This window comes from Hylobates moloch, unplaced genomic scaffold, assembly GCF_009828535.3.
Source record: "Hylobates moloch isolate HMO894 unplaced genomic scaffold, HMol_V3 SCAFFOLD_8, whole genome shotgun sequence".
Taxonomy (NCBI): Eukaryota; Metazoa; Chordata; class Mammalia; order Primates; family Hylobatidae; genus Hylobates; species Hylobates moloch.
In genome coordinates this window covers 42,700,864-42,724,738 of record NW_026652283.1, presented here as the reverse complement: position 1 = coordinate 42,724,738, position 23,875 = coordinate 42,700,864, and the positions used below count along the sequence as shown (strand labels likewise).

Sequence of the window (23,875 nt, the reverse complement as noted above, 5' to 3'; positions counted from 1 at the left end):
ATATATGGTGTATATATATATATGTGGCAGGAGTGGCATATCACAGTGAAGAAAGGGAGGATGGGCCAATAAACAGAGCTGGAAAAATTACTTCACAACATAAACAAAGATCCACACTAGATGGTTTAAGGACTTAAATTTCAAAACTAAAACTTTAAAACTATTAGTAGAAAATATAGGTGGAGTGCCTGTGGTCCCAGCTACTCAGGGGGCTGAGGTGGGAGGATCACCTGAGCCCAGGGAGGTTGAGGCTACAGTGAGCCATGATCATACCACTGCACTCTAGTCTAGGGGGCAGAGCAAGCCCCTTAAAAAAAACAAAACAAAACAAAACTTCTACCATTCAGTAAGAAAGAAAAATGGACACAAAAAGTATGAGCAGGAGTTTTTTGTTTGTTTGTTTTTGTTTTGAGATGGAGTTTCGCTCTTGTTGCCCAGGCTGGAGTGCAATGGCACAATCTCGGCTCACGGCAACCTCCACCTCCCGGGTTCAAGTGATTCTCCTGCCTCAGCCTCCCGAGTAGCTGGGATTACGGGCACGCACCACCACGCCTGGCTAAGTTTTTGTATTTTTAGTAGAGATGGGGTTTCTTCATGTTGGTCAGGCTGGTCTCGAGCTCACGACCTCAGGTGATCCACCCCCTTCAGCCTCCCAAAGTGCTGGGATTACAGGCGTGAGCCACCATGCCTGGCCAAGCAGGCATTTAAGAGAAGAAGAAACATGTATAGCCAGTAAGTTTAAAGAGATATCCTCTTTCCCTGCCGCTGCCAAGTCGCGCGGAGGCGGAGGCTTGGGTGCGTTCAAGATTCAGCTTCACCCGTAACCCACCGCCATGGCCGAGGAAGGCATTGCTGCTGAAGGTGTAATGGACGTTAATACTGCCTTACAAGAGGTGCTGAAGACCGCCCTCGTCCACGATGGCCTAGCACGTGGAATTCGCGAAGCTGCCAAAGCCTTAGGCAAGCGCCAAGCCCATCTTTGTGTGCTTGCATCCAATTGTGATGAGCCCATGTATGTCAAGTTGGTGGAGGCCCTTTGTGCTGAACACCAAATCAACCTAATTAAGGTTGATGACAACAAGAAACTAGGAGAATGGGTAGGCCTCTGTAAAATTGACAGAGAGGGGAAACCCCGTAAAGTGGCAAGAAGTCTCAGGCCAAGGATATCATCGAAGAGTATTTCAAATGCAAGAAATGAAGAAATAAATCTTTGGCTCACAAAAAAAAAAAAGTTTAAAGAGATGTCAAACGTTGTTAGTGATCAGGAAAACGCAAACCAAGGCTCAGTGAAACACCATTTTACATCCCTTCAATTTGCAACAGTTTAAAGTTTCATAACATGGAGTGTTGGAAAGATGCAGAGCTCCAGGATCTCTTGGATATTGCTGGTGGGAAGTTAAATTGGTGATACCATTATGGAAAAGTCTGGCATAATATTCTAAAATCAAACATTCTTATAGCTTATGACCCAGCAGTTTTACCCTAGCTGCACTGTCCATTCAGTAAAACTGGAAACCATCTGGGATCAGTTGCATTTGGTCATAATTATTAATTCCCTCTTCACCTTGCTAGGCCTCTTTGTTGGAAAAAGACCCTTTCCTAGCACAGCTGCAGCTGCCTCTTGGCCTCACAGAATGAGAACTAGAAATAAATGTTTGCTACAATAAGCCATTGAAGTATTGGGGTTGTTTTTTTCCTGTAGGACAGGATGAAAACACACCCTATGCTAAATGGGATAGGACAGTGATGAATAGACCTTGATACGCTCATGTATAGTACACACTAGACAGCAATCAAGATGAATGAACTGCAGGGACATGCCTCAGATATGAATTAATCTTGCCAATCTAATAGTAAACAAGAAAAGTAGATCTCAAAAGATTATAGGCTGGGCACAGTGTCTCACGCCTGTAATCCCAGCACTTTGGGAGGCTGAGGTGGGTGGATCACAAGGTCAGGAGTTCGAGACCAGCCTGGACAACATAGTGAAACCCTGTAGTCTCTACTAAAAATACAAAAAATTAGCTGGGCATGGTGGTGTGCACCTGTAATCACAGCTACTCGGGAGGCTGAGGCAGGAGAATCGCTTGAACCCGCGAGGCAGAGGTTGCAGTGAGCCGAGATTGTGCCACTGCACTCCAGCCTGGGTGACAGAGCAAGACTCCGTATCGGGGAAATAAAAAAAAAAAAGATTATATTATTTCGCGAAGTTAAAAATGACTAACATTAAAAGTACTCTTTTGAGCCTTTGAGCAACAGCAACACAAGATGGTAGCCAATTTATGAAAACAGAATATGCAGCTATGAAAATAGAATATGGACCTAAATACTCCACAGCACCTCCCTTTGTAAGATTTGTAACAAAAATTAATAAGAATGGAGTTAGTAGTTCTAATGGAGTGGTGGACCAAGAACCTTATTAGTGCTAGCAAAATGGCAGAATCCATATGACATCAAAGTTGTCCTGCAAGAGCTTCAGCGCCTAAAGATGTCTAGTGAAAACATGAAACTCCCTCAGCCGCCTGAAGGACAGCATTACAGCAATTATCCAAAAGGAAAACCACAGGCCCTTTTCCTTCCCTCTGGAGTTTGCTTTAAATGATTTCATTTTCCACAGTAGTAAATTTTCTACATACATGTCGTAGACCTCAAAGTACAGGAAAAGCAGCTTATTCAAAGGAAATTTATCTTAAGATACCAGAAATGATACTAATTTTGGTCCATTTGAAACATATAAGTTGTGCTATAACCAAAAATGTACTCTTAAGGAATACATATTATTGCAAGAAATTATAACAAGGAAAAGGAGAATGGTGAGCGGACAGGACCCAGGCTGGTGGGGACCTGGTGCCAGGGAAGGAAGGCTGACTCATCCATGAAGCACCATAGGCACCGTGCCTAGGGCCCACAATACTTTAAGGGGACCATGAAAAGGTGTTTTTTGTTTTGTTTTGTTTTGTTTTGTTTTTTGAGACAGAGTCTCACTCTGTTGCCCAGGCTGGAGTACAGTTGTGCTATCTTAGCTCACTGCAACCTCTGCCTCCTGGTTCAAGCGATTCTCGTGCTTCAGCCTCCCGAGTAGCTGGAACTACAGGCACGCGCCACCGTGCCCGACTAATTTTTAATTTTTGTATTTTTTGTAAAGACGGGGGCCTTGCTATGTTGCCCAGGCTGGTCTCGAACTCCTGAGCTCATGATCCACCCGCCTCAGCCTCCCAAAGTGCTGGGATTACAGGCGTGAGCCACCGTGCCCGGCCATTATTATTGTCTTTTTAATCAGAAGAAACTAATGAACTTTTTAGTTCAAAGAAAATGTTTTACTATATAACAACATATTCTTCATTACCAATGCAATCATAAAATATACATATACATATATATTTTTGTACACGTGCGGTATACATATATATTTTTGTGCACGTGTATATGTGTGTTTAGGAAGAAGCCCACAAAAGCAAAATGTCCAGGACCCATGCTGCAGGGGATGCACGTATGGTTATTTGTACCTAAAAAGTCAAGGTACTAGCTTTGGTTTGGGGTGAGATGTTACATTATTATTATTTGTTTGTTTTTGAGAAGTGGTCTTGCTCTGTGCTCCAGGCTGGAGAGCAGTGGCACAATCATGGCTCACTGCAGCCTTAACCTCTCAGGCTCAAGCCATCCTCCCACCTCGGCCTCCCAGGCATCTAGGACTACAGGCCTGTGACACTACGCCCAGCTAATTTTTTTCTATTTTTTGTAGAGGTGAGGATCTCCCTACGTTGCCTGGTCTGGTCTCAAAATCCTCCTACCTTGGTGTCCCAAAGTGCTGGAATTATAGGCATGAGCCACTACCAGGCCTGGCCTCTTTTTTTTCTTTTCTTTTTCCTTTTTTTTTCAGAGACAAAGTGTTTTTAGAGGCAAGGTCTCACTTTGTCACCCAGGCTGGAATGCATTGGCACAATCACAGCACACTTCAGCCTCGAACTTCTGGGTTCAAACAATCCTTCCATCTCAGCCTCACAAGTAGCTAGGAATATAGGCTCACGCCAACACACCCAACTAATTTGTTATTATTTTTTGTAGAGACAGGGTCTCCCTATGTTGCCCAGGCTGGTCTTGAACTCCTGGGCTCAAGCCATCCTCCTGCCTCAGCCTCCTAAAGTGTTAGGCTTACAGGCATAAGCCACCATGCTGGCCCTGGACCTGTTATGAATGTGCCATTGCCCGGGCGTGGTGGCTCATACCTGTAATCCCAGCACTTTGGGAGGCCGAGGCAGGCAGATCACTTGAGGTCAGGAGCTCGAGAACAGCCTGGCCAATGTAGTGAAACCCCATCTCTACTAAAAATACAAAAAAAAATTAGCTGGACATGGTGGCGCGCACCTGTAATCCCAGCTACTAGGGAGGCTGAGGCAGGAGAATCACTTGAAGCCAGGAGGCGGAGGTTGCAGTGAGCTGAGATCGCACCACTGCACTCCAGCCTGGGTGACATAGTAAAATACTCTGTCTCAAAAAAAAAAAAAAAGAAGAATGTGCCATAAACCAAGGATTATAATCATCTAATTTCATGGGCCTGGGATCCCCTTGAAAAACAATTAGCAAATATATTAAATGTTGAATTTGTAAATACTTCCAAATAAAATCTTTTCAAAAGTTTTATTTAGAGATCTGAGCTTCCTTCTGTGCACATCACTTTTTAGATTTTGTGTTTGAAACAGCTACACAAAATTCCTGAGCAAAATTTTAAAATGAAATTGAAATTTTAATGAAAGACACTAACAGTACTTGCTTTTCTGGCATGAATGAATGAAATTGCTTGAAATGATGTAAGTGGACTTTGAATTCAATTGAACTTTGTTGTGTCAAGTATTTCGAAATACTCACGATTTCAGAGAAGCAAGCTCTGGAGCCAGAGTGAGTAGGGAAGAGACACAGCAGTTGTTGGCCGAGCACTGTGGAGAGTCTGTGGGTCAGCAGCAGCACCGAGCAACTGTCAGTGGCCACAGATGCCTGTGGCCCGTGTGCAGCAGCCAGCTCGGGCAGGTGGCATCATGGATGAGGTGTTCTCCAAGGAGCTGGACCAGTGGATCAAGCAGCTGAACCCGTGAAAGTAGCTATCCAAGTCCCAGGTCAAGAGCGTCTGCAAGGAGGCTAAAGAAATCCTGACAGAAGAATCCAATGCACAAGAGGTTTGGTGTCCAGTCACTGTCTCTGGAGATAAGCATGGGCAATTTCATGATCTCATGGAACTGTTTAGAAAATTACAGGTGGCTGGGCACGATGGGTCACGCCTGTAATCCTAGCATTTTCAGAGGCCAAGGCAGGTGGATTGCTTGAGTCCTGGAGTTCAAGACCAGCCTGGGCAATATAGCGAGACCCTGTCTCAAAAAAAAAAAATTAATAGAAAATTACCAGATACAAATTACTTGTTTACAGGAGATTATATCGACAGAGGATATTATTCAATTGAAATAGTTATGCTGCTCCTAGCTCTTAAGGTTTCTTACCATGAATGCACCACCATTCTTCCAAGGAATCATGAGAGCAGGCAGATCACACAAGTTTATGGTTCCTATGATGAGTGTTTAAGAAAACATGGAAATGCAAATGTTTAGAAATATTTTCCAGATTTTTTTTTTTTCAAAGACTGGGCCACCCAGATTGGAGTCCAATGGCACAAACATGGCTCACTGCAGCTTCAGTCTCCCTGGCCCAAGTGAGCCTCCTACTTCAGCCTCCCGGGTAGCTGGGACTACAGGCGTGCACCATCATGCCCAGCTAATTTTTTGTATTTTTTTGTAGAGATGAGTTTTTCACCATGTTGCTTAGGCTGGTCTTGAACTCCTGGGCATAAGTGATCCACCTGCCTTGGTCTCTCAAAGTGCTGGGATTACAGGCATGAGCCACCATGCCCAGCCTTTACAGGCCGTCTTCCTCTCACTGCCTTGGTGGATGGGCAGCTCTTCTGTCTCCATGGTGGCCTGTCGCCATCTGTAGATACACTGCATCACATCAGAACACTGAATTGCCTACAGAAAATTCCCCATGAGGGTCCAGTGGGTGACTTGCTATACTCAGATCCAGATGACCATGGTGGCTGGGGTATATCTCTTTGAGGAGATGGTTACACCTTTGGGCAAGATACTTCTGAGACATTTAATCATGCCAATGGCCTCGGGTTGGCGTCTAGAGCTCACCAGCTGGTGATGGTGGGACATAACTGGTGTCATGACTAGAATATGGTAGCCATCTTCAGTACTCCAAACTATTGCTATCATTGTGGTAATCACGCTGCAATCATGGAACTTGATAATACTCTAAAATACTCTTTGTTTGCAGTTTGACCCAGCACCTCACAGAGGCAAGCCACATGTTACTCATTGTACCCCAGATTACTTCCTGTAATGAAATTTTAAGCTGGGCACGGTGGCTCACACCTGTAATCCCAGCACTTTGGGAGGCCGAGGCAGGAGAATCAACCTGAGGTCAGGAGTTCAAGACCAGCCTGGCCAACATGGTGAAACTAAAATAAAAATACACTAAAATCTACTAAAAACACAAAATTAGCTGGGCATGGTGACATATGCCTGTAATCCTAGCTACTGGGGAGGCTGAGGCAGGAGAATCGCTTGAACCCAGGAGGCGGAGGTTGCAGTGAGCCAAGATCGTGCCATTGCACTCCAGCCTGGGAGACAAGACCAAAAATCCATCTCAAAAAAAAAAGAAAGAAAGAAAAAGAACAAAAAGAATTTTAAATTTGAACAGGATTGCCATGAATTATATATTGATTTAATGGAAATGGGGACAGAAACAGTAACTCCAAAGTGTCAGAAAATAGTTAACATTCAAAAAATTTGTTTTCACATGGACCAAAAGCTGTGCCATATAAAAATACAAAGCTTTTTGTCACCAAGCCATGATCACTTGAGAATGAACCAGTTCATTGTATGCTGGAGCAACATGGTGTTTGCAGTTACTTTTGCTTTCTTTGAGAGACCGCAGATAATAAGATGTAAATTCACTTTGTGGATACAATTTAACCTCCATCTAGCTATAGCTTTACTCAGCAGGACTGTACACAGGAGTAGCAGAAAACAATCACTGGATCACTGGAACTTAATGAAATTTAAAAAAGTAAATGCCAAGCCTTCCCCTCTACTTAAGAGTTTTGAAATCGTTCTGTTTATTTTCAGGGATACCATTTAATTTAATTATAAGACTTGCCTGCACTTAGTTTGTCCCCTTCTCAAATCTGAGCCGCATGCCATTCTTCGTTATTGTCAGAACCTAGTGAGTGGTTTTGAACAGAGCTGTTTTTGCCCCTTCCTGTAAAATGATGTTTTATTGCACAAGAGCACTGCAGAGTTTTCATAATAAACTTGCGAGCTCAGAAAAAATTACTCATGAAGCTCTTATTTGCAGTGTTTGTTATTAAAGCAGGCACCCTAAAGAGTGTAGCCAGCAGGGACAGATCCAGGTTTTGTGAAAGCCTGAGGTTTATATAAGTGTGTGTGTGTGTGTGTGTGTATGTGTGTGTGTGTGTGTGTGGTGAGGAGGGCTCTTTATGAAAAAGATTGCAAAATTCTAAGTACAAAATTAGGTACTACAGGAGATTGCATTACTGGACCCAATACTTCACCCCTCCTCGAGTCTACATCTTTGCCATATGACTTTGCAGTTTGGGCCACTAAAGGGTCAGAGTATATTTCTACTCTTCTTGACTCTGGCCTTGGCCATGTAACTTGCATTGGCCAATGGGATTGAGTGGAAGTGACAGCATGTTACTTCTGAGTCTGGGTCTTTCTTCTTTGTACCTTGTCTTCAACATGAGGGCATTCACTGGTTAGCACAGTGGTTCCAGGAGGAAAATGAGGGATACAGGGAGCAAAGCCATCCCGCTGACCCAGCCTAGATAACCTAGCTCGCAGCTTCTGTGGCCTAAAGCATCCCAGCTGATCTGCAGATCTATGCCAATAAATACTTGTAAGCCGCTGAGTTTGGGGGCCATATGTTACACAGCAGTACTGTACCAGTAGCTAACAAATGCAGGTATAAACATGAAGGTTTATTTGTAATGAGAAAATAAATCACAACAGATAAGATTTTAGCAGCTGACAAATAGCTCAAAAGTCACAGAATCCAGAAAAATACATAAATTTTCGTTAATTGCCATCTGACATACCTCTATAATATCCTATATGTTGGCTACATTTTCTTTGGTTGCCTCTCCAATATAACAACTTAATTTTTTTTTTTTTTTTGTAATTTTGTGTTTCTACAGAGAGGAGGGAGAGAGGATTCTCTCTTCTGAAATGGCTTATTGAAAAATACTTTTTAATTAGTAATTTAGTAAAGCTTTGTCTAGCATCATAACTGGCTTTAGGTCATGTTGTTTCAATTTTTAAGATTGTTGCCAAAGTTGTGAAAACCTCCGTCAAGTTTCTTTCAGGACATTTTCAATTTTCTTGTGCAACAACTAATCGTAAATCTTTTAATTGCTTCTCATTATCCTGTTTGTCATCAATGTTCTTTTGTAGTGGTACATTGTAAGTTTTACGCTGTCTTAATTCAGTAATGTGTGTCAACTCAGCAAAAATGTAAATATTTTTTCCATTGTGTCCATGATCTACTCCTTTTCATTACTTATTATTATTATTTTGAGACAGAGTTTCACTCTCCTTGTCCAGGCTGGAGTTCAATGGCACGATCTCAGCTCACTGAAACCTCCACTCCCACGTTCAAGCAATTCTCCTGCCTCAGCCTCCTGAGTAGCTGGGATTACAGGCATGAACCTCTATGCTCGGCTAATTTTGTATCATTAGTAGAGATGGGGTTTCTCCATGTTGGTCAGGCTGGTCTCCAACTCCCGATCTCAGGTGATCTGCCAGCCTCGGCCTCTCAACGTGCTGGGATTACAGGTGTGAGCCACCGTGCCCAGCCTATTATCATTCTTTTAAGACAGGGTCTCACTTTGCCACCCAGGCGGGAGTGCAGTGGCACCATCATAGCTCACTGTAACCTCTAACTCCTGGGCTCAAGTGATCCTTCTGCCTCAGCCCCCGAAGTAGCTAACTGGGACTGCAGTGCATAGTGCATGCCACCATGCCTGGCTAATTTTTTTTTTTTTTTTTTTTTGCTATGGAGTATTTCTGCCATACCTTATGGGCTAGAAAAAAATTTTATTTAAAAATAAAATAAAATAGAGTCGGGGGGTCCTTGCTATGTTGCACAGGCTGGTCTCGAACCCCTGGGCTCAAGTAATCTTCTCACCTTGGACTTCCAAAGTGCTAAGCTTACAGGCATGAAAAACTGTACCCACCTATTCCTTTTTAGTAATTGGATTACCAGAGACTCCAGAAGGCTATTCATGCCTGCTTTGCAAATTTATCTTTTCCTCTTACTGAGTTACTGCTTTTGGAAGGATCTGAAATTCTCGTTACCATTTTCTTCCATTGATTTTCTGTTGATTTCTTCTGGTTTCATTGTTCATTTTTATGGCCTTTATTTTATGCTCTATTAAGCTTTAAATATTTTTTGTCAGCTATTTAACATATAAATTTAAAGATAACAAAAGGAAATATGCAATTTCTTAATTGTTTTATTGGAAATCAGATGTCTGTCCTTCAGAGAGGCCTTGACCACTCAAATCATGGAGCTCTTCCCAGCACTTTTTAACCCTTGATTTGACTTTCTTTGCCTTTATAGCAGTTGATCTGATGTTAAATTATGCACTCACGTGTTTGTTGTCTGTCTCCTCCAGTTAGAAGCTAAGGAATTAGCTCCTTGAGCCCTAGAACATTGACAGATAAGTAGATATTTGTAAAGTCAACGAATGAATGAGTTCCCTAAGTGGCAACCAGGGTCCACACTGTGATTTCTGTCCAGCTGCTTGACGCCCTTCCAGGACTGGTAAGAGTCAGTGATTGCTGAGAATCCACTGTGCCCTGAATCCTACCAAAACGCCCCACCCCCATCTCCTTTGTACTAAACTGGGTCTCCATTTGTAACATCTTTTCCATTAAAAAAAAAAAATGTGTCCTGGAGTGGTGATCCCAGCACTTTGGGAGGCCGAGGTGGGAGGATCACTTGAGCCCAGGAGTTTGAGACCAGACTGGGCAACATAGCGAGACTTTGTCTCTAAATAAATAAATAAATAATAAATATTAAAAAGGGACAGACTCAGACTTTTTTTGATATATTATACAAGTTATTTCTCTCTCAACCCAAAGTCTCTGTTCAACCTATAGTTACTTTGCCTACTTTTATATTCTTAATATAGCATGATTTGACTTTCTGTATTACTCTTACTCCCCTTAAATGAGTAACCCCATTTGCAGCCTCCAACTCAGCATATCCTAAACTGAATGCATCGTGTCTCCCTGCATGTGAGCGGGTTCATCTTCAGTTGCTCAGCCGCTCAGGCCAGGAGTCCAGATGCATTCTCAGCAGTTCTCTCTTCCAGCTGCCACCCATTCTCCATCGGTCACTTATTTCTGTCATTTCTTTGATCTCCTCACCATTTCTGTCATGCTTGCATTTCTCTCCTTCCCCACAGCCAGCACCCCAGCCCAAACCCCTGTCTTCTCTCATCTGGATCAATCTCCTACTGGTATCCTCTACCAGTCTCTGAAATGGTTTGTTAAGATGCAGATATGATCTGGTCACTGCTCTGATTGAAACCTTCAAAGGCTTCCCAATGCTCCTGGGATAAAGCCCTCCAGTCCTTACATGCCCTGCCAGGGCCTGCATGGTCTGCCCCTCTCTGCAAATTCATCTTCTACCTCTGCCTTCTCGTTCCCTGCATTTTTGCCACTCTGGCCTTCTCTGAGTTCTTCCAAAATGCCAAATTCTTTCCTGGCTCACTATCTTTGCACACGCTGTTCCCTCTGCACGGAATGCCCTTCCATCCCCTCTTGTCCTGTCAACTGACGCTTATCCTCAGTCTTAGTTTAAATGGCATATCCTCCAAGAAGCTTTCCTTGAACACTGGGACAAGCCTGGGCCATCTATTTTATTCTCCCATTGTGCACTGTACTTTTCCTTCTCAATATTTATCAAAAACATAAATAGGAAAGCATAAATAGGGCCAGGCACAGTGACTGATGCCTGCAAACCTAGCACCTGGGGAGGCCTCGGCAGGAGGATTACTTGAAGCCAGGAGTTCGAGTCCAGCCTGAGCAACACAGTAAGACTCAGTCGCTACACAAGTTTTCAAAAACTTAGCCAGGCATGGTGGCTCAAACCTGTAGTCACAGCTACTTGGGAGATTGAGGCAGGAGAATGGTTTGAGCCCAGGAGATTGAGGCTGCAGTGAGCTATGATTGCACCACTGCACTCCAGCCTGGGCTACAAAGCCAGACCTCGTCTCTAATAAATAAATAAATAAATAGTTACTTGTATAATTGGTTATTAAGTGTCTGTCTTTCCTATTAAACTAAACTCTGTGAGGCAAAGCTGTCTATTACAATAACAATCGCTGACACATCTATAGCTCTTCCTATGTGTTTGGGTCTGTTCTAAGCACTTTTTATGTATCATCTTATTGAATCCTCACAGTAACCCTTTAAGACAAATACTTTATCTTTCCCTGTTTTATGAGTAAGGAGACTGAAGCACAAAGAGTCAAGTAACTTGTTCAGGGATGTACAGCTAGTAAGTGGCGGAACCAGGATTTAGAAGCAAGCTGTCTGTCCCAGAATCCTAGCTTTTCCCACTTCCCTTATTGCCTTCCAAGTTTGTTGTGTTTCCCATTATGCCCCCAGCATCCAGCACAGGACACATGATAGGTGTTCAATAAATATGGTGGAATGTATGTCTAAGCACGCATTTACTGAGAACTTACTAAGTGCAAAGCACTGTGGAGAAACCAAAAATATGGACCTTACCCTTAGCGACCTTTAACTAAAATCACAAGGAAAACAGATTTTTATTTATTTTTTATTTTTTACCTGACTAAGGAATACAGAAAAGGTTCTTAGAGGAAATGTTTTTTGGTGGTCCCCTGGGAAGAGATAGATAGGACTCAAATGGATCTCGGGAGGGGGCAGGGGAGCAAGGGAGGCCAGATGCTGGGGAGGCAAGAGCGAGGGCTGGCAGCCCTGCAGGAATGCTCACGGTGCCAGACTGGGAGAGCAAGGGTGGGGCAGAGGACACAGACTGAGGGAGCCCAGGGGAGGGAGTCAGCTCTGCCAACTGGAGGAGGGGTCCGCCAGTCTGGGCCTCCTGTGATGAGTAAACAGGCGCTGGGGAGGAAGGGCTTTGTGGAAAGAAAGACCCACCTGTGCAGAGCATGCAGGCAGGAAATTGCAAAGGGTGTTCAGGAAACAAACGCATGTCCTGTGGGATATTAATGGGATTCTACGGTCAGACTCACTTGGGAAATTCTGCACTGAACAAGGGTAAACTAATTTCTTTCCTGCAATGTTTCTCAGAACCCTTAATATGTTAATGTGCATCGGGTCTACAAGGCAGGGGTATATGAGTGACATTTCCAAGAATGGCTTATTAACTTGACAGCACATTAGTTAGAAAAGGGTGGCACAAAAGCTGGCAGGTCAAACAGCTTGGGGCAGGTGAGGAGGGTCCAGGATGCCAAGCCAGGGAAAATTCACATTAGCTTAGAGAGCACTGGAAGAATAAAAGATTTTTTAAGCAGGGTGGTGACGTAAGCCTGGCTGAGAGCTAGCAAGCTGCCTCCAAAGTCAGTGTGGGGATAGATGTGAGGAAGGAAAGAGATTAACATGTTGATATAGTTTGGATCTGTGTCCCCACCCAAATCTCACATTCAATTGTAATCCCCAGTTTTGGAAGTGGAGCCTGGTGGGAGGTGATTAGATCATGGGCGTGGGTTTCTTATGAATGGTTTAGCACCATTCCCTTGGTACTGTCCTCTCAATAGTGAGTGAATTCTCCTGAGCTCTGGTCGTTTTAAAGTGTGTGGCACCTCCCCCCGACCTCTTCCTCCTGCTTCGGTCATGTGACATGCCTGCTCCCCCTTTGCCTTCTGCCATAATTGTAAGTTTCCTGAGGCCTCCCCAGAAGTCGAGCAGATGCCAGCATCATGCTTCCTGTACAACCTACAGAACTGTGAGCCAATTAAACCTCTTTTTTTTGTAAATTACCCTGTCTCAGGTACTTCTTCATAGCAATGCAAGAATGGACTATTACATGTGTATTGTTGACTTAATCTGTTCAGCTACTGTGCTAGCACTTCATGTATATATGTGCATTTAATCTTCACAACTCTGCAAGGGTAAATGCTATGGTCCCTACTTTAAAAGTTGGGAAAACTGGCCAGGCATGGTGGCTCATGCCTGTAATCCCAACACTTTGGGAGGCCGAGGTGGGCAGATCACATGAGCTCAGGAGTTCAAGACCAGCCTGGCCAACATGGTGAAACCCCATCTCTATTAAAATTACAAAAATTAGCCAGGTGTGGTGGTGGGGGCCTGTAATCCCAGCTACTCAGGAGGCTGAGGCTGGAGAAGTGAACCCGGGAGGTGGAAGCTTCAGTGAGCTGAGATTGCACCACTACACTCCAGCCTCAGCAACAGACCAAGACTCCGTCTCAAAAAAAAAAAAAAAAAATTGAGAAAACTGAGGCTCTGAGAGGCTGTGGGGCCACCTGCCCACCACTTATTGAAATGTGCGTGTTAATTCACTGTGCCTCAGCATCTGTCTACTTGTGGAAATGAGCCAGTTCCTGAATCTAGGTCAGCCAGGGAGTAAAAGTGTGGGCCTGGCTGGGGAAGGAGCTCCGGGTGTGGGAAGAAGAGCTGGCTTCTGAGACCCTGAGCATTGTGGCCCTCTCCAGGACCTAAACCCTGGAACTAGCTGGGGCCTGACGGAGCTGAGCATGTAGAGCTCCCCAGAGAGGCTGGAGAAGTCACCCACGGATGACACGGGCATCCTCACCCCAACTCCCCAGGATAACAGAATCGGAGGCCCCAAGGGCTGGCAGAAGGGACCTTGGCCTTGAAGAACCCTTTCTTTGGTTCTCTCCCCTGCAATGCACTGCCTGAGAACTGACGGATGGTCATGGTTCCAGCCAGCTCTGCCACCAACCTGCCAGGTGATTGCCTCATGTGTCACCAACATGATCCCTTTTGTTCCTCCTGGCTCTGAATGCCCTCTTCAGAACTCCTGTTCACACAGGTGCCATGTTGTGGAATCCTGGCTCCGGTCCTTCTTTCAGAAATTTTGGGAACTGGCTGTCATGTATCTGACAGATCAGCCTCATCTCACCTCATCTCTCACAACAACTCCATGGTGCAGCTGTTCAATGAGTATTTACCAACTCCCCCACCCTTTGCCAAGTGCCGTCCTGAGAGCTGTGCTCACAGAGGTCCATCTTATGAAGCAGATATTGTTATGAACCCCATTTTTCTGATACGTTTGTTTATTTTAGAGACGAGGGGCCTTGCTATCTTGTCTAGGCTCATCTCAAACTCCTGGCCTCAAGCCGTCCTGCTCTCCAGCCTTCCAAGTAGCTGGAATTACAGGTATGAGCCATTGCGCCCAGCTACCCAGTTTTCCAATATGGAAACTTGCTGAAAGTCTTGCCCTGGGTAAGACTTGAAATCAGGTCCGTCTACACCAATATCCCAGCACCTGACCACCCTGTGTCACTGCCACCCATGTAAGCCTGGGCTCGGGACTGGAGTCCATGCCTGCCAGAGCAGGGATGGTGAGAAAGGGGCACGTTATGACCTCGCTGTGCCCTGGGGTCATTCTTGGGTCTGCTACCTCCTAGCTGGGTCACATGGGGCAAATCATCTCACCTCCCTAAGTCTCAGTTTTCTCATCTGTGAAATAGCCCTACAGTATTTACCCCAAATATTTGTTGGGAGGATAAAATGACATCATGAATATCAAGCCTCTTAGTACAGTCAATATTAGTTTCTCCATTTAAAAAATTTAATTTTCCCCAAAATAACCTGCCCCTTCTCGTGCTCATTTCCAAAGGCTTGCAATGAGTGATCTAGAAACAAATGAGTAGATAAAGGGATTTCCTAAATTCCCTGAACTCTGGTGTTGGAGTTGTGCAGCCTCGTGTATCTTTATATGGCCTGCATGACATTAATGATGACTCACATTTCTTGAGCATGTAATATGCTCTAGAAAATTTCCTGGGTGTTTTACACACACAGCTGTTACAGACCAGAGCTAGTTGTTTTTTGTTGTTGTTGTTTTGAGACAGGGTCTTGCTCTGTCACCCAGGCTGGAGTGCAGTGGTGCCATCTTGGCTCACTGCAGCCTCGACTTCCTGGGCTCAAGTGATCCTCCCATTTCAGCCTCCTGAGTAGCTGGGACCACAGGCACACACCACCATGCCTGGCTAATTTTTTAATTTTCTGTAGAGATGGAGTCTCACTATGTTGCCCAGGCTGGTCTCAAACTCCCAGGCTCAAGCAATCCTCCCAACTCAGCCTCACAAAGTGCTGGGATTATAGCCTTGAGCCACTGAGCCCAACCAGAGCCAGGATTTGAACCCACAAAGTCTGACTCCATGGCCTGTGCTCTTAACCATTCTGCTACTTTGTTCGGGAGGTCCAATATAAACTTCTGTGTATTAAACTGTGAGATCCCAGAGGTCACAAACCATGCCTTATCTGGGATCCAGCATAGGCCTGGCCCTGAGTGAATTTCAGAAGATTCTTTCATTCCTTCACTCACATTCACTCAACCGGTATCTCTGGAGGACCTTTGCAGGTCGGACTCTGTTCTAGGAGCTAGGGATACAGCAAGGAAGAAGGTAGAAAAGGCCCCTGTTCCCATGGCAACTACTTCCAGTAGAGATCCAGGGTTGCATGGCATTGAGTGACTGGGTGGCTGCTCTTATTGGGTGGTCAGGATGGCCCCTCCAAGGAAGCGATGTTTAGCTAGGACCTCAGTGAAAACAGGGAACCAGCCATCTGAAAATCAGAGGGAAGAGCATTGAGATAGAGGGAACAGCAAGTGCAAAGGCCCTGGGGTGAGAAAAAACTGGGCATATTTGAGAAACAGAAAGAAGCCCATTGTGGAGTGTTAGTTGGGGCAGGGAGACAGCAAGGCAGGGGCCACATCATGGGGACTTCATGAGCCAGAGGAAGGAGTTTTGTTATGTTGTTCAAAGTGCAATAGGAAGCCGTTGGAAGGTTTTAAACAGGAAAATGACATAATCTGATTTTTAAAAAATTAATAGGCCTTTTTTTAGAGTAGTTTTAGGTTTATAGAAAAATTGAGCGGCAAGTCCAGAGTTCCCTCTGGACTCACATATGCACACATATCACAATTTCCCTTAGTATTAGCATCCTCCATTAGAGTGGTACATTCTTTACAGTTGATGACCCAATACATTATTATTAACTAAAGTCCACAGTTTACATTAGAATTTGCTCTGTATTGAACATGAGTTTTGAATAATGTATGACCTGTGTCTACTATTATAGTAGCATACAGATTAGTCGCACTGTCCTAAAAACCCCCTGTTGCTCCACTGATTCCTCCCTCCTCCCAAGGCCTTGGCAACTACTTTTTTTGTTTTCTGAGTTGAAGTCTTCCTCTGTGGCCCAGGCTGAAGTGCAGTGGTGAGATCTCAGCTCACTGCAACCTCTGCCTCCCGGGTCCAAGCGATTGTCGTGCCTCAGCCTCTCAAGTAGCTAGGATTACAGACACGTGCCACCACGCCTGGCTAATTTTTGTATTTTTGGTAGAGATGAGGTTTCATTATGTTGGCCAGGCTGGTCTCGAACTCCTGACCTCAGGTGATCTGCCTTCCTCAGCCTCCAAAAGTGCTGGGATTACAGGTATGAGCCACCGCACCTGGCCACAACCACTGATTGTTATACTGTCTCCACAGTTTTTGCCTTTTCTGAAATATCATAGAGTTGGAATCGCACAGTGTGTAGCCTTTTCAGACTGGCTTCCTCTACTTGATCTGAATTTTTTTTTTTTTTTTTTTTGAGACAGCATCTTACCCTGTTGCCCAAGCTGGAGTGCAGTGATGCAATCACGGCTCACTGAAGCCTCAACCACCCGGCCTCAAGCAGCCCTCTCACCTCAGCCTTCTGAGTAGCTGGGACTACAGGCACATGCCACCATGCCTGGCTAATTTTTAAATATTTTGTAGAGATGGGGTCTCTCTAAGTTGCCTAGGCTAGTCTTGAACTCCTGGGCTCAAACAATCCTGCCTCCATCTCCCAAAGTGCTCCTGGCACTTTGGGAGTGAGCCACCGCACCCAGCTTGATCTGATTTTTTAAAAGATCGAATTGGCTGTGTCGTAGAAACAGATTGGAAGGGGACAGAAATAACAACAGGAAGACCAGTTAGGAGACGAAGCAGTGATCCAGAGGCTCGATGAAGTGGTGGGCCAAGCTGGTGGGGAGAAGTGTGTGGACCCCGGGTGCACAGTAGAGACCCAACTTTTGGGAGCTGCTCATTGGGTGAGTGCAGGGGAAGGTCAAGGATAGGAATGATTGATGATTACATTGCCAGGGTTCAACCAGGCCTGCACAGAGTGGAGTTTTAAAGTTTTCATAGATATTGCTGTGGTTTTTAATCCACTTAAATACTCTTGTTGTTCTCTTAGAAATTGAAGAATCAGGTCCAGAGAGATCTCCTGGAGGGCCTAGGATCACAGAGCAAAGCAGAAACCACAGCTATCTCGGAGGACGGAACTCCAGCTCTTCACCCAGAGATAGTCGTGGGCTGGTGGCTTCAGGGCCCACTAGAGCCTTTGTTACCAGTTTTCTCTTCCCAGCGGTCCTTTTATTGCATAATCAATAAACCACTGACAGAAATAAAAGGCTTCCAGATATATACGCTGCTGATTCCCTGCCTGGAAAACCTTCCCCTCTGCCCTCCTTAAAACCTCATGGCTTATTGCTCATTGCACCCGGGGCGGGGGACATCCACTTAGAATTGAATCTCAGTGAAACTGCTTGTTAACTTACCCTGACCTCTGAGTTAGTTCAGCTTATTTTGGTCTCAAGTAACTACCTTAAGGCAAAACAAACAAACAAACAAACAAACAAACAAACAAACCTGGGAGGGAGTGGTGGGATGGATATCTTGGGAGCTAGGGAGGCACCGCACAGACTGAAGGAAGAGGAGTTGAATCAATGATCATCTGAAGAACAGGTCTAGCATGTCTCCAGGGATCACTGCAGTAGAAGCCTGCTGCCTTCAGGGGACAAGTCTACTGTGACTCCAGATGCTGCTTCCCTCCACTCCATTCAAGCTCCCAGCGGGCCTTGGATGATTCCAGCTTGGTCAGGAGTGCCCCTCACCCACTGCTGAGATCAGTTAAGTCTTGGTGGGAGCACAGCACCACATGGTACAAACGGAGTGGGATGGGACCGTTCCAGGCAAAATCTTCATGGGAGACGAAGCTGTTCATGGCCCCCCAGCCAGTGTTGGTCATTCTGTCTCTGGTAACCCTATAGCTCAATCACAGCACTTCACAGATTGTCTTATAATTATTTGCCCAGGCTGGAGTGCAGTGGTGCAATCATAGCTCACTGCACCGTCTATCTCCCCGGCTCAGGCGATTCTCGTGCCTTAGCCTCTGGAGTAGCTGGGATTACAGCACACACCACCATCCCTAGTTAATAAAAAAAATTTTTTTCCTGTTGCTCAGGCTTGAACTCCTGGGCTCAAGCAATTCTCCTGCCTCAATCTCCCAAAGCTCTGAGATTACAGGTGTGAGCCACTGCACCCAGCCAATTTCTTGACAGTGTATGTCACTTTCACTGGACACTGGGTTCTTCCAGGATTGTGGCCTTGACTTACTTAATCTGTTATGCTGCAGAGGTGCCCCTGTTGCTGTTCTCCCTTCTTCTGCAGTAATTGGGACCTATTTTTAGCAAGGCTAATGGCCTCCCAAAGTCCTGACATGTCTTAGTCTAGCTTGCAGCTAGGGGTGTCCAAGCAACAAGGTTCTGGCCAAGGCATAAGGAGGGAGGTGGTGTGAGCAACTTCGGTGAGACCTTTCCTGGAAGGGGCATGCCCTCCGCTTCTCCTCCTTACCCTGCTGGCTGGAACATAGACATGGTGGTGTGCCCCATAGGACCATGTGGAAAAAGGTAACTCCCTAGAAATGCCAGAGCCACCGCAGAGAGCGAGCCATGGTCTCTGACACCCTGAAGCTGCCACATCGGCTTTGAACTGCTTCGCTGCTGAATGTTCTGAGAGGCACTAAAACCTCTTTTCTCTTTAAGTCTTCCTGCAGCCTCATATAATCCACACTAATAGCCATGCCTAACATGCTGACCGACACTTAGTAGGTGCTTAATAAATGATGGTTGAGTTATTAAATCAATGACAGAGAGAAACCCTCAATGCCAGCATGTAACACATTGACACTGCATATTCTCTCTAGCTCCTCTCTACATACAGTTGATATTTTAACAGAGGTATAATTAGAGCAGAAATAGAATTTTATATCCAGCATTTTCCCAGTAATAGTAATTACATAATAAACATTTTCCATGTCAAGTCCTATTATCATCATTCTAAATGAATGTGTCATTTTCTTTTCTTTTCTTTTCTTTTTTTTTTTTTTTTTTTGAGATGGAGTCTCACTCTATTGCCTAGGCTGGAATGCAGTGGCGCGACCTCAGCTCACTGCAACCTCCACCTCCTGGGTTCAAGCGATCCTCCTGCCTCAGCCTCCTGAGTAGCTGGGATTACAGGCATGCACCACCACACTCGGCTAAGTTTTGCATTTTTAGTAGAGACAGGGTTTTGCCATGTTGGCCAAGCTGGTCTTGAACTCCTGACCTCATGTGATTCGCCCGCCTGGGCCTCCCAAAGTGCTGGGATTACAGGTGTGAGCTGCTGACCAACCATAATTTACGTAACCACCTGTTACTCTTTGGTATATACATTTTCCCCATTTTTCCTAATTACAGAGAATGCTGCAAGAAAGTTACTTATGACTTTATGACTATTTTTTGCCTCTTCCTTTTGACAAGTCCCTTGAGAATGAGATTATTGCCTTTTCTAATATTTTAGAACACTCTCTACCTTCACCGGCCACTCCTGTTTCATAATTGCCAATTAAATTCTGAACAATGGTCATGACAAGAATAACAATTACAGTAACAACAGCTGCTGGTTACTGATCACTGACTATGTAACCATATCATGCTAGGCACTTTTCATCTTTTCGTTTCACGTATCTGCATATAGCTATACATACTTTCTCTCTCTCTCTCTCTCTCTCTCTCTCTCTCTCTCACACACACACACACACACACACACACAGGCATGGGGAGTGGTAGTTAAAAGTGCAAATTCCAAGGTCAGACTAAATTCAGATCTTAGTAAAACAGCTTCTTCACTATGAGACCCTGCGTAAATTACTTAACCTCTCTGTGCCTCCATTTCCTCATCTATAAAATGGAGATAGTAATACTTTCTTCATAGGGTAGCTATGAGGACTAAATGAGATAACACAATAATAGCTGGCATTTCTTGAGCACCTACTAGGTGCCAAGCACTATGCTAGATAAAGGCTTTATGTTAATTCACTTATTTCTTGCCAGATTATAGGAGCTAAGTATTTTCAGCCTCATTTTGCAGACAACGCACCTGAAGCTCAGAAGATAAAGACATACCTGCCCAACCTGCAGGGAGCTGAGCAATTCTCACCTGGGTCACACTGACCTCACAGTCCCCAGCTCCTCCCAGAAGGATTCTTCTCTTTGAGCAGAGTCTCAAACGCTCAACTTCTCCAGCACAATCTCTCCTTCCGCCCCCAGTCCCATCCCACAAGGTGCAGCCTTCTTTCAGGTGTCCCCTCCCCACCATCACTATTGCAGCATGGAATGCCACAGAAGCGCAGTTAGGAACAATCCCCATTTATCAAGCACTTTTTCTGGGCCAGACCCTGTGCTTGGTGCTTTATATCCTTATCTCATTTAATCCTCAGACAGTCCTGGAACATAAGCACCATTACCCCCGTGTTACAAGTGAGGAAACCCAGGCCCAGAATGCTGGAGCAAACTGCCCAGCGTTGCAGGGCCATTGCATTCAGGAGCTGAGACTCCCAGTCAGGCTGAGAAATGCAAGTCTAGCATCTTGCTGCCCTCACCCACTGCTGCCTGGGATGGTGGTTTCCAGGGGATGGGGAAGATCGTGTTGTGATCATTCCAGACGGCCTGATGGTTCCCCCTGCCTGAGGGCAGCCATGCAGAGAGTGCCAGCACAGTGTCCACTAGAATCTCCCTGCCTCTCAAGGCCCAAGCCCCAAGGCAGGGCCGAGATCCAAGGGAGAGCAGTCGGACGAGCTTTCTGTGCCACCCCTGAAATAGCCAGCTCAGCTCCCCAGCTCCTGCTCTGCAACTGCAGGCGGATCCCGGAATAGCTCTTTCCTCCTGCAAGGTGACCTAGTTAGCAGGTTCCTCTTGTCATGTGAGGTTGGCTGAGCAAGACATTTACCTACCTCTGTCTACCCAGAGAAAGCCTGATCCGACACTTTCCTCTCCTCCTTCCCCCGATGCTGTTCCTGATTCTCCCGCTGTTCACTCATTCTAGAAGTCCAGGGAATGGATGAGAATGCACTAAGCATGGTGCTTCAGGGCCTCAAAGCTTGTTCACAGACATTATCATACTTCCTTCTTACACCAGGCTTGGAGGGCGAATCTATTATCAACCCGTTTCACAGCTGAGGAAATGAAGGTGCAGAGAGGGTAGGCGAAATGAGCAAGGACATACAGCTGGGAGGAGGCAAAGCCAGGATCTGGACCCGGGCTCCTGATACTCAGACCAGTGTCCCTGCCGTGCTTTGAGCTGCCCTGGTTTTATGCACCTCTCTGAGGAGCCCCAGTCACTAAGCCTTCCTCGCCTATCCACTGCCTGTGATGGACCTCCTGAACACCTATCTGGTTGTAGAACTGGGTGCAGAGGCTGAGATCAAGGACTTGGAGGTCCACCAGCCTCCGGGTGGAGCTGGGATTTGAGTTTCAGCATTTATCAGCTCTGTGGCCTCAGGCAAGTTGCTGTGCCTGCCTGAGACTCAGTTTCTATATCTGTAAAATGGGCATAATAATCATACCTGCATCCTAGGGTTGCTATAAGGATTAAATAAGATAGGGTACATAAAGTGCCCAGCAGCTTCCATTCATTTTGCATATTTTTGATAAAATACCTATTGTTGGCCAGGCACTGTGGTACATGCAAGTAATCCCAGCACTCTGGGAGGCCCAGGCAGACGGAGGGTTTGAACCCAGGAGTTTGAGATCAGCCTGGGCAACATGGCGAAACCCCATCTCAGCAAAAAATACAAAAATTAGCTGGGAGTGGTGGTGCACACCTGTAGTGCCAGCTACTCAGGAGGCTAAGTTGGGAGGATCACTTGAGCCTGGGAGATTGAGGCTGCAGTGAGCAGAGATCACTTCACAGCAATCCAGCCTGGGTGACAGAGTGAGTTCTGTCTCAAAACAAACAAACAAACAAACTATTGTTGTTATTATTATTGACATCCTGAATTTGACCCAAAAAGGGACTTAAGATGGGCTGGTGGCAGTGAAGAGTTGCTGTAGTAAAGGCTGTTATGACTATTCCCATGCCATCATGCCCAGGCCTGGAAGAAAGAGTCATATTGACAATAACGCAACTCTAGCATATGGCAGTTTCTTCTGAAGCGTCGGCCCCTAGTTCCACTGGATGGCTGCTGGCTCCCTGTAGGAACCCACTGCAGGAGAGGAGAGAGGTGTGGGCAGCCTTGGCTGTCACCCTAGGGGTGCTTATTCACTCTGCAAGTGTCACATCCCACTGGCAGGGAGCATAGAGAAGTGCAGGATGCCTACTCCGGTGATCCCTGGGTGCTGTGGGTCATGCAGAAGTGAAGATGCGGAAGGAGATTAGGGGCAGGTCTGGGGACCCCTGAAGACCATGATCAAATTATGTAAAGGCAGAAGTGGCTGAGGGCTAGTGAGAACGAAGCTGGACTTGGGGGATCAGATGCTGCATTCAAATCCTTCCTCCACCACTCCTTATATGTGAGCCCACAGATCAGTTGCTTAACTGCTCCAAGCCTCAGTTTACCCATCTGTAAAAACTCGGCATAATATGAACCTCACGGGAAGGTGGTGAGGCTTGGATGAGTTACCTACATGTGGCACCAGCACAGTGACGGGCATGACATGGGGGCAGAGTACATGTTTGAGAATTTGAAGTTGAAGTCTAGTCAAGCCCCAAGACCCAAAGTACCATCTTAGGAATTTGGAAAAAGAGATGAATGTGGTCTGGGGTAAACAAAGAAGGCTTCAGAATGATGGCATGTCTGGCCTTGGGTCCTGAAATCTAAGTATAACAAGGATGCTGGAGAGGCTTGGGGAGGTCATTCAGACAAGAGGCCCAGTGAGAGGAATGGGCACGGCACACAGAGAGGACAGTAGCTTTCCATCACACCCCACGGAAGGTTTTTTTTTTTTTTTTAAAGAGTCTCATTCTGTCACCCAGGCTGGAGGGCAGTGGCACAATCTTGGCTCACTGCAGCCTCAACCTCTCAAGCTCAAGGGATCCTCTCACCTCAGCCTCCCAAATAGCTGGGACTACAAGCATGCGCCACCACGCCTGGCTAATTTATATATATATATATATATATATATATATATATATATATATATATACACACACACACACACTATATATATATATATATATATATATATACACACACACACATTATATATATATACACACACACACAAAATTGTAGAGACCAGGTTTTGCCATGTTGCCCAGGCTGGTCTCAAACTCCTGGGCTCAAGCAATCCACGCGCCTCAGCCTCCCAAAGTGTTGAATCATGCCTGTGTCTCAGAAAATTCAAACTCTTCACCATGGCCTTTCCTCTGTGACCTTGATTCCCAGCCCTTCTGGTCACTGTGCTCACTCTACCTCAA

The 23,875-nt window shown here is 45.5% G+C and overlaps 3 pseudogenes; all 3 read left to right on the top strand.

Moving 5' to 3' along the window:
* The first annotated feature begins 774 nt into the window (after nucleotides 1-774).
* On the top strand, nucleotides 775-1,198 carry LOC116472273 (small ribosomal subunit protein eS12-like; annotated as a pseudogene).
* A 141-nt stretch (nucleotides 1,199-1,339) lies between these two features.
* LOC116472424 (ubiquitin-conjugating enzyme E2 variant 1-like) lies at nucleotides 1,340-2,602 on the top strand (annotated as a pseudogene).
* Nucleotides 2,603-4,948: 2,346 nt separating this feature from the next.
* Nucleotides 4,949-6,387, top strand: LOC116472272 (serine/threonine-protein phosphatase 2A catalytic subunit alpha isoform-like; annotated as a pseudogene).
* Nucleotides 6,388-23,875: the final 17,488 nt, after the last annotated feature.